Source organism: Cornus florida, unplaced genomic scaffold (genome assembly GCF_030987335.1).
Source record: "Cornus florida cultivar Cherokee Brave unplaced genomic scaffold, ASM3098733v1 CherokeeBrave_3.0.0_Hap2_Chr07, whole genome shotgun sequence".
Taxonomy (NCBI): domain Eukaryota; kingdom Viridiplantae; phylum Streptophyta; class Magnoliopsida; order Cornales; family Cornaceae; genus Cornus; species Cornus florida.
Window position 1 is genome coordinate 8,060,324 of NW_026775577.1, and position 11,282 is coordinate 8,071,605.

An 11,282-nucleotide genomic window follows, 5' to 3' on the forward strand; every position below is an offset into this window, starting at 1 on the left:
CATTGCATCTATCTTAATTTCATGTTTTAGTCCTAATTTATGTTTATATGTATTTCAGGGCAATAAAGTTAACATGAGCTAAGAACGGTCCATTAAAGCCTTTTTGGAGTCAAGCAAAGATATTCAGAAAAAGTTCAGAAAATGGTAAAAAGGAGGTCGCAGCCCATTGCTCATATAGTGTGTTTATTCTTCAAAAGCGGTCAATCTCAGGCCTTTGATGATGTTCCCAAAGATGAAGAAGCAAACTAATGAGCTCGGGGCCAAAATGGAGCTAAATAGGGATTAAAGGAAATTTCCAACTCTGGGGGGATCGATCCCCCAGGACTTGGCAACATTACAGATTTTTCTTATTGTTTGGGCTTATTTTGTGAACTATTGGGCTTAAATAGGGTTATTACTTAAGGCCCAGTGAGTCATTAGTTTAGGGTTAGTTTTTATTTTATTTAGGAGAGAGTTTTATTTTTTTATTATTAAGTTTTTTTTAGTTTTTCTGTACCGTGATATCACGTTCTCTTTGGGGGAAAAAGGAAAAGATAGGGTTTGAAGAACATTTTTACAGAGGCTTTGTCTACAATTGAAGGAAGAAGAAGAAGGAGCCAAAAGATGGAGATGGAGCTTGTTGACACCATGATCATCTTCTCCATGAGCTAGTGCTTCACTTAGGGCTTGGATGAGCCCTAAGTTCATGTAACCCTAACCTTTGTATTTCTTTTCTTGGGAAATTATTATGTTGTAATTAAATTATATGACCTTGTGTAATACCCCTAATTTTCAAAAGGATAGTCTTGGTACTTTGTTTAATTGTTTTCTGTTCATTAATTGTTTATGTTTTAATTGACTTTTTAATTATTTGCTTTTCTTGACTTAACTAATTATTTGACTTATTTACATTAATTGTGATTATTTAAGTTAATTATTTTAATTATTTATTTGGCTTTAATTTTCTGTAAATTGTATGTTATTTTCTGTTTTACGTTAACTTGGAATTTTATTGTTTCTTTAATTGAATTAGTAATTACATGTTTTAATTTATGACTAGGTATAAAAGTGTGGTTAGGGTTTTAGTTCTGTTTAGGTTTAATGTAATGCGCCGACAGGGTTTATAAACTAGGTTGTGTTTATGGGCCGCGTTTCAGACTTTAGATATAATTGGACTTAGGGTTTTGGTTGCCTATAAATATATAAGGTAAGTTTGCTTAGGGAAAAAAATAATAAAACCAAAACACGTCTGTGGAATTAGAAACGAGGAATAGAGGAAGTTGCAGTAGGAATCGCCGGAGATCGTATAAGACAACGTAGAGATTTTTAACAAAAATCTCAAAAGGCAAGTTCTAACCTTACTCTCTCCCTTATACTCGTGTTCTTTGCATACTCAATAGTTCCAGGATGAATTACATGTTTAAAAAACTAAAAACGTTAGCTGTTTCATGTTCAGAGTTTCACTGAAACTGAATTTGCTTTAAAATTGTAAACTGTTTAAACTTTGAACTTTCTTGTTTAATTCTTGGTTTAATCCATATTAGTAGCATAATAAGGACTGAATTAAGGGTTAGAATCTTCTGGGATTAAGTTAAACTCTCTGAAAACCTATACTGTGAAGTATCGGAGGCGTAAACGGCGACCGGAGAGGAGAACACGAAGAAGAGGAGGGAGAGAGCCGGCTCCTATTGGATTGGAGCCGGCTCTCGTTGGACTGGAGGCGGCTCCAATGGTCTAGGAGCCGGCTCCAGGGCCATTGGAGGCGGCTCCAATATTCTGGAGCCGGCTCCAGGTTGTTTATTCGTGGGTTTTTGGTTCTGTTGGTTGTTTTTCCAATTTTTCAGTGATTAGGCTTCCTAGTGATTGTTTTAATATGTTTTAGTGGAGAATGAATACTGTAATGGATGGTTTAGGAGTGGTCTAGGATAAACGTAAATATGCAAAGACCAGATTAACATAGAATTGGACACAAAGCATTAATCATTAGGATTACATGGAGTTAATTACGAATGTCTTGTAGACTGTGTGGATTTGGAGTTTCTAATTTCTTAATTATATTAGAAATTTTCTGTGAGAGCTTGTCCACTCGAATTATATGTTCATGGAAATAGAAATTATGCTAAAAATTTATATTTCACTGAAAATTAGTTGATGATTAAATTTAACTGTTAGTGCGGCAAGTTGTTGGACAGGAAACTATAAGTATAATAGATTACTTATATTTATTTTGCATGCTATAGATTTGAGTGGGAAAATATCTATTTAGGCTCTGTTAATTCTATGGAAACTGGGAATAGGTCATAATTACAAATAAAGCCCTGTATGATCAAATTATGGATTCTGAATTGGCTTACTTAAGCATGTTTGTTAATCTGTTCTAAAATGTTTAGTTTGGAACTGTTGGTATTGACATTTATATGGTCATTATTTTATCAACTGTGAATGTAAATAAGCATGTTGATTATCTATTTCAATATGCATAGTAAGGAGTAGTTGACATTGATATTTATATTTTCAATGTGAATCAATTATTGGTATTTTTAAGAATGGTTGCTAATGCATTCTATTATGTTTAGTATGGAATTGTTGATATTGTTGTTATTATTAACGATGCTTTATCAACTATTGGACGGATTGGATTGTATGTACCGGTATGGGACGGTGACATACTAGGTTTGGATTAGCTCAAATTGCTAAGTCCTACCTATTTTGGAGTAAGGGCACGGGTTATAAAATACAATCCTCCTTATATATATAAGTCGGTACGGTTGAATACGCCGAGTGACTTACTGGATTTCTTGTGGATGGATAGAAACGGAGTTTAGATATATTTTTATGTTACCGTGTCATGAGCTTGAGTCTCAGTGTCGACGGTTAGGGTGCGTATATGCAGTTGGATGTGTAGCTAACTGTGAAGGTTGAGGTTTACCCTGTTTAGGTTTAGGTACTCATACCCACTCAGGTGCGTATTGTGTGATGCCTTCTATCCAGGTTGAGACCCCCTTCATGGCCTAGCGAGAGTCCAGTAGTGTGGATATATTTATGTACGGATTATTAGTTATTGTTGAACTATTTAGTATGTACATGTGTATCGAGTCTCTGCTTGGATTGTAGTAGGATAGAACTTGTTCGTGGGCCTGACCCACTCCTATTTTTCAGGTGTACGTCAGTTCCAGGCTTGAGCTTGTTCGTGCTGTGTAGAGACGATCTTCCATTCTACCGACAATGTAGGATTTCTTTCCAGATCTTGGATTTGGATTTTATCTTTCATTTTACTTTCATTCAGTGTGAGATTTTTATTAGGGGTCCACTGGAGATGGATTCCCGAGTTGTTCAAATTATGGATATTTGGTTTATCAAATTTAAGTATTTAATTATTTAAGGATTTTCTTTTAGTTTTCTTTTCAGCTTTAAACTTTCATTTCTTAATTCATTTTGTATTCCGTGTTCGTTATAAAATATTAATTGTTTGATATTCCCTCGGGTTTGGGCCTGGGCCTGATCAACCCGTGTCTCGGATTCGAGGGGTATCACAGTTGGTATCAGAGCACTCCAGGTTCAAGTGTCTCTAGGATGTTTTCGTATTAAGTCTTCCGCGTAGCGTTCTCTTGAATAGAGCTTAAGTTAGGATTCATTGTATTCCTTATGGTTTGTATAGAAAGGGTACTGATGTCTGTCTTTTCGTGTTAACAGATGGTTAACGCTAGAAATGGACAGAACATGCAAGGAACTAGGAAGGAAAGGAGAGCGGCACGTAGACAACAATATCTCCTACAGCGTCAGCAAATGGAAGAAGAGCAGCAAATGCCAGGGTTTCAGGAGGAGCAGGAGGAAGTTCAACAGACTCAGGGTCGGGACAGAGATCCAGAGATTCCTCCTCACCTCAATGACCTCGTTGCTCGGGCTATAGAGGCTGGGGTAACAGCTGCACTCCGGAACCAACCACAGGTTCAACAGGCACCTGTACCAGCACCAGTGGTTCAGACGGATTCTTGGGGAAAGGCTAGGAGCGCTTTCACAAATGGGAGTCCACCTGTGTTCTCAGGCTCAACCGATGCGAGAGCAGCTCACCAGTGGAAACAGGACATTGAGCGTCATCTTCGTTTGGTTCCGTGCACGGAGGTTCAGAAGCAGATGCTTGCTACTTTCAAGTTAGTTGGGGATGCACTATAGTGGTGGGAGTCAGTTACCACCTCAGAGGAGAGGATGACATTGTCTTATGCTGAGTTCAGTGCTCGCTTTGATGAGAAATATTTTCCCTATGCAGTCAGGGCAGCTATGAAGACCGAGTTTCTAAGTCTGCAGCAGGGAAACATGACAGTGGCGGAGTATGAGCAGCAGTTCACACGCTTGTCTCTCTTTGCACCGGAGGAGGTGGATACAGAGGAGAAGAAGCGCAACAGTTTTGTCAAGGGACTGATGTGGTCTATCAAGAGAGCTATTACAGGTAGTCCAGCCTATACTACCTATGCTCAGGTGGTAGACGCCGCTCTACAACAGTATCAGTTGACTGTGGACATCAGACAGGCTCGTGGTGAGAAGCGGGGAGATAAAGACTCTACTAATCAGTCAGCTGAAAAGGGGAATGGCAATGGTCACCGGCAGAATGACAAAGGCAAGTTCCAAGGGCAACAGCCTTGGAAGAAGCACAAGGGTGGTTCAGATGCTCATCGGAATGGGGCACCTATTCAAAGGCAACAGAATGGGGGACCACAGGCAGGACAGGGTCAGCCACAGGCTAACCGACAGAGGAGGCTATTTGGTACTTTCCAGGGTAGTTGTTACACTTATGGAGAGTATGGTCATACCACCAGGCAGTGTCCTAAAGCAGGACAGGGACAGGGACAGGGACAAAGACAGTATGTGCAGCAGAGACAGAGGGCGCCAGTGCCTCTACCAGCTCCACAGGTTCCACGGATTCAGGGACAGACACATCTGGCTTTACCGGCACCGCCACAAACTCAGGGACAGGCACCACAGCAGTTGCATTATGGCAGGGTGTATAACCCCAAGCCACAAGATGTTCAGGCACCTCAGACTATTGAGGGTAAGTTTCCTATTCATGGTTTACATGGACGTGTTTTATTTGATACGGGTGCTACACACTCATTTGTAGCTAGGACTTTTGTTGCTTTATCTGGGATGAGGACGAGGATATGCACTAGACCTCAGGGTATTTCTACACCATTGGGTGATACAGCTATTATACATGAGAGTGATGGGCCTGTGACACTAGATATTGGCAGACTCAGATTTCTAGCCAATCTATTGGTCTTGGACATGCACACTTATGACGTGATACTTGGGATGGATTGGTTGTCTCACTACCATGCCCAAGTTGATTATTTTGATAGATCTATTATTTTTACTATACCTGGTCAGGATATGTACGTAGTAGCTATGCCATGTTCTAAAGGAGGCGGTAGCACCTATTTGTTCCATGTGGAGGAGGAAAAGGATGAGGGGATTACTGTGTCATTGGATAACATACCAATTGTACAGGATTTCCTAGATGTATTTCAGGAGATTCCAGGGTTGCCACCTAGTCGCGAGATCGATTTTGTGATAGACTTAGCTCCAGGCACTGTGCCTATTGCTAGGGCACCCTATAGGATGGCACCGGTAGAGATGAGAGAGTTGAGGGATCAGATTCAGCAGTTACTCAGCCAGGGTTTTATTCGTAGGAGTACATCACCTTGGGGAGCACCGGTTCTGTTTGTGAAGAAGAAGGATGGTTCGCTTCGTCTATGTATAGATTACATGGAGTTGAACAAGGTTACGATTCGTAACAAGTATCCTTTGTCCAGGATTGATGATTTGTTTGATCAGTTAAGGGGAGCCATATACTTCTCCAAGATTGATCTGCGTTCTGGGTATCATCAGCTGAGGGTTAGGGAGCAGGATGTTCCTAAGACAGCGTTTCTCACGAGATATGGTTCTTATGAGTTTCGTGTTATGCCGTTTGGGACGACTAATGCACCTGCTGTATTCATGGATTTAATGAATAGAGTCTTCCGGGCTTATTTGGATCAATTTGTTATTGTCTTTATTGATGACATCTTGATCTATTCTCGGTCGGAGGACGATCATGCTAGACATCTTCGCATAGTCTTGCAGACGCTTCATGAGCACCAGTTATATGCCAAGTTCGGGAAGTGTGAATTTTGGCAGCGGGAGGTGAAATTTCTGGGTCACGTGGTGTCAGAAAAGGGGATAGCGGTGGATCTGGCCAAGGTTTCAGCGGTGGTTGAGTGGGGACAGCCTACATCACCTACAGAGATTCGGAGTTTTCTCGGTCTGGCAGGATATTACAGGAGATTCATCCAGGGGTTCTCCAAGATAGCAGGACCACTCACTTATCTGACCAAGAAGGGTGTACAGTTCGTGTGGGATGAACACTGTCAGCGAGCTTTTGATGAGCTGAAAAGGAAGCTGACTTCTGCACCGGTTCTGGCTACTCCGCAGAGCGGGATAGAGTATTTTGTTTACACGGATGCATCGTTGCAGGGTCTTGGATGTGTATTGATGCAGGAGGAGCGACCGATTTCTTATGGATCTCGGAAACTTAAGCCTCATGAGCTTAATTATCCAACACATGATTTGGAATTGGCAACAGTGGTCTTTGCCTTGCGTATTTGGAGGCATTATCTGTTAGGTGAGTCTTTCAGATTATTCAGTGATCACAAGAGTTTGCAGTACTTGTTCACTCAGCGGGAGCTGAATATGAGACAGCGCAGATGGTTGGAGTTTGTAAAAGACTATCATTTTTCTATACAGTACCATCCAGGGAAAGCGAATGTGGTGGCGGATGCACTCAGTCGCCGACCTGTTGGTAGTCTTTCTGCTCTATTCACTACTGAGTGGAATGCTTTGAAGAATGTAGATGAGTTGTCAGATGCTTTTATGGCTTGCATGGTGGTTACACCTTCCATCATTCGCAAGGTTTTACAAGCACAACTCACTGATCAGTAATGTGTCGACAAGGTCACAGAGATAGCTTCCGGAGAGGTTCCATTCTACTATGTTGGGGCTGATGGAGGTTTAAGGTACAAGGGACGGCTAGTGGTACCTTCTGCTAATAATTTGAGGAAAGATGTGATGACTGAGACTCATCACTCTGAGTTCTCTGTTCATCCAGGAGGCGATAAGATGTATCAAGATATGAAGCGGCAGTTTTGGTGGGCAGGTATGAAGAGGGACATTGCTCTTTTTGTTTCTCAGTGTAGTACTTGTCAGATGGTTAAGATTGATCATCAGAGGCCGCCAGGAGCTCTACAGTCACTACCAATTCCAGAGTGGAAATGGGAGAGCATATCTATGGATTTTGTGGAAGGGTTGCCAAATTCTTTCAAGGGGCATAATTCCATATGGGTCATTGTGGATAGGTTGACCAAGTCAGCTCATTTCTTGCCTATATGCACTGACTACACTTCGGAGCAGTTGGCGAGGCTTTATATTTCAGAGATTGTGAAGCTACATGGCATTCCATTTTCTATTATATCGGACAGGGATTCGAGCTTTGTATCTGGATTTTGGAAGAGTTTTCAGCAGGCTTTAGGTACGGAGTTACATCTTAGTACTGCTTATCATCCTCAGACTGACGGACAGACTGAGAGGGTGAATCAGATTATGGAAGATATGCTTCGGTCGTGTGTTCTGGATTTCAAGGGCCACTGGGAGGAATATTTGCCACTTGTGGAGTTTGCTTATAACAATAGTTTCCAGAAGATAATCTATGCTTACAATTATGATTTGTGATGATAATGTGGCTATATCTATAATTACACTAATAAATTTCCTATTAATTGAAAGCATATGGTTAATTGCATGAGTTTAGTGGTGAATCCTAACCCTAAGACTCTCTTCATATCTCTTTAATTCTTAATTTAATTTAATTTAATTTACTTGCGTTGTCATTTCTATTTCCATGCTTTCGATTTAACTCTAGTTTAATCACTTCACCAAAAATCTTTCTCTCTCTCTCTCTCTCTCGTGCAATCTCATTAGCACTAAAATCAAGTTTAATTTCAACACGTGTTCAATCCCTTGGGTTCGATCCCTACTCGCTTCATACTACATAGTATAAGTGTTTAGTGGTTTTATAAATTTTAAAATATGATGCCCACTTGACATTATTTCTAAACCTAAAGTGTTGTGCACTATTTTGTGCACACGCTCGGGTCGCATCAATATCAACGGCGGAGACGAGTTTGGTAAGAATCATGTTATGGGTACGTACGGGGTCCCCTATTAGTCCCTCAGTTCCTCTTCGTGGATTTGGAGACACAACCACGACGGATGATGAAGAAGACGTATTTTTTGGACCAACTGAATACGTATCTAGTTCAAAGGGCAGTGATTATATCAACGGTGTGTAGCTTATGCGATCTAGGCTAGACCTAAGTAGGTTGGTCATCAAAACTTTTTCTTTCTTTTCCTTTTCTATTAATGAAAGGCAATAATTGAGTCCTTAACCTTACCCCAATAATGATGGCCCAACTAGGTCCAAAAGCGAAAATTTAAATTGGACCAAATCGGATCAGCTAGTTTGGTTCAATTTAGTAATAGTTTGGTTCGATTACAATTTTAAATTTGTGAAATCGTAAAGATATAATTTTATTACAGTTTGAGATTCTTTAAGACCGAATTAGATCTAACCGAACCATTATGATATATATATATATATATATATATATATATATATATATATATATGTTAATTTATACAATATATATTATATAATATAATCCTACAATCTAAATCACTTAAAAAAATTTAACAACTATCAATCTTATGATCCATTTTTAATTATCTTCGGTCTTATTAATTTATTAAATGAATATTTTTAATTTTTTATTTGAGTTTGCTCTTAAAAAGGAAAACCAAGAGCACAAGGTTCCCGCTTACATCTACGTTATTTGATTATTATTATTATCTATCATATCTTATTGATCATGGGTCGAATCATTTTGTGACTAATTAAGGCCCTAGTTTTACTTAGAGAAAGTCCACTGATTGTTGCACCTTATTACTCCTATAACTTTTTTTAATCAGAGAAAAAAAAAAAATCTAGTTTGTCATAATTAATATCACTGTAACTGTAGTTTCAACTTTTTCATTATTCACTTCTTTGATTGCTAGGACTTTGTCAGTGCACATTTTTTTTAGGTAAGGTCTTTTTCATTATTCACTTCTTTGATTGCTAGCACTTTGTCAGTGCACATTTGCTTTAGGTAAGTTCTTTGTCAGTGCACTTTTTGCAAAAGCAACTAATCTTTTTTTTATAAGAAAATTGAATGCTAATCTACAAAGTTTGCCCAATTTATTAATTCTAGAATATCAATATTTATGTTTGGGGGTGAGGGGGGAATAGTGATTTTTTTGTTTTGTAATTTTAGTGAGGCAATTGCCTCACTTATGATATATCAGGTGCGTCTAGATAGGTTCAGTTGACTAGGGCAAAGTTGTATCCCTTGAACTTTGTTGGAGACGTCACTTCATAAAGACAAAGTCATGTGATTATTAAACAACAAAATAGACAAATTTCTGGATTTAATGGCAAGTTAATTAGAGATAGAGATTTTCTACATTGGAGGGTCACATGCATGATTGGAAATTTGGTTTCACACACTGATGTTAGAGAGAGTTTTCAAAATTCAAGGATAACTTGGGAAATATTCAATTTCTTTTTTCATAATAATTTATCAATAAATTACAACTATTAAATTGAAAAAAGAGACTTTATTTTGAGAGTGACGCAGGATAAACAACTTTGTTTTCACGATTAAAGCACGGACCCATGTCTGTAGGTGCAAAATTTCGCTCAACCAATAATGACTGAGAAAAATAAAACAACTCACTCAAAAACAATAAAAATAAATAAGAACAATGTGTAGAGAAGTGTGAAATTGTTTGATCCTTTATTGGAGGTCTTAGCCTCTATTTATATACAAAAGAATGCAAAATTATGGTAGGACTCGCGTTGCTTGCCCTCCAATTCTTTCTATATAACCATACTTTTCTAATAGAGTTCTTTCCATTGTTGAATTTTCCATACATAGAACTTGCCTTGTACAGAACTTCCTATCCGAATTTTCCTTCTACGGTAAATTCTTCAAATGGTAGGATTTGTGCATTCTTGGGCTGAATATATTTTGATCCGGCTGGGCTTGGGTAACAGGCCGGATGTTAAATACTCATATCTGGGCTGACGACAAGCTGGGCTGATGGCTTCTTGAGTCGGCCTTGATGGAATGGTCTTGGGCTGTAAATACCCTCAACTTGGGCTTGAGCATGATGGGCCTTATATGTCCTTGGCCTGTAGATATGGGTAGTGGTGACGTGTGCGTTTTTTATTGGAGGGAGTTTTTTTCCCTCCACACTTTGCCCCAAATTCCATTTTTAATTGAGTGACGGCTCTTATTAAAGAGGGAATTGAAACCGGTTTTCACTTTGCTTCAGAAACGGTTCGTGGCCTTTCGTTATTACTTCCGTCGCACAAGATTTTGCAAGAGTTACATTTGCCCTTGCTGCACTTCTGCGTCCTTCATTTCATCGCTTCCTTCGCTTTGTCAGGTTAGTCTCGCATCTTTCTCTTCAATCTTTCATTATGAGTACTTCATCTACTCCCGAACGTGTAGATCTTGGGGATTCTGAATCCACACCTTCATCTTCCCCCATTCGCATTAGGGCTCCCCCTCCTAGGGTTTCTACAGATCGCCCTTCGTTGAATTCATCAGGTACTTCCCCTCTTCCAACCGAAACATCCACCTCAGGCTCTGATTACGTTCTTACCCATGAAGAGAAGAAAGCAATCATCTCTATTCGCCGCATCAAATTCTCTATTGCTTCGGTAATGGAAGAATTTGATGTTCCTGAAGGAGTGGACATTGCAGAATATCCCGAGGGTGCCGATTTCACCTCCAGCGAGGGAATTGAGGAGGATGAGTTGCTTCTTTCTGTAGGGCACCTTAACGCCCTCCGATTCCCTCTTCATCCCTTCTATCATTTAGTTTTCAATAAGCTAGGTCTTGCCCCCCTTCAAGTAAATCCCAATTTCTTTCGCATCCTTTCGGCGTTGTTGGTGCGCCGAAAATTAGAGGCTCTGGATTTGACCCTTGCCGACCTTCTGCTTACTTACAATATATCTAAACATGGGACCGAGCTTGGTCGCTTCTTTTTTACCTCTCCCCTTCATCAAAGGATATGCACGAACCTTCCTTCATCCGAAAAGAAATGGAAAGAAAGGATGGTTGTAGTTAAAGGGAAATGGTTCGTGTCCCAATCAATTGCGCTTCCCATTC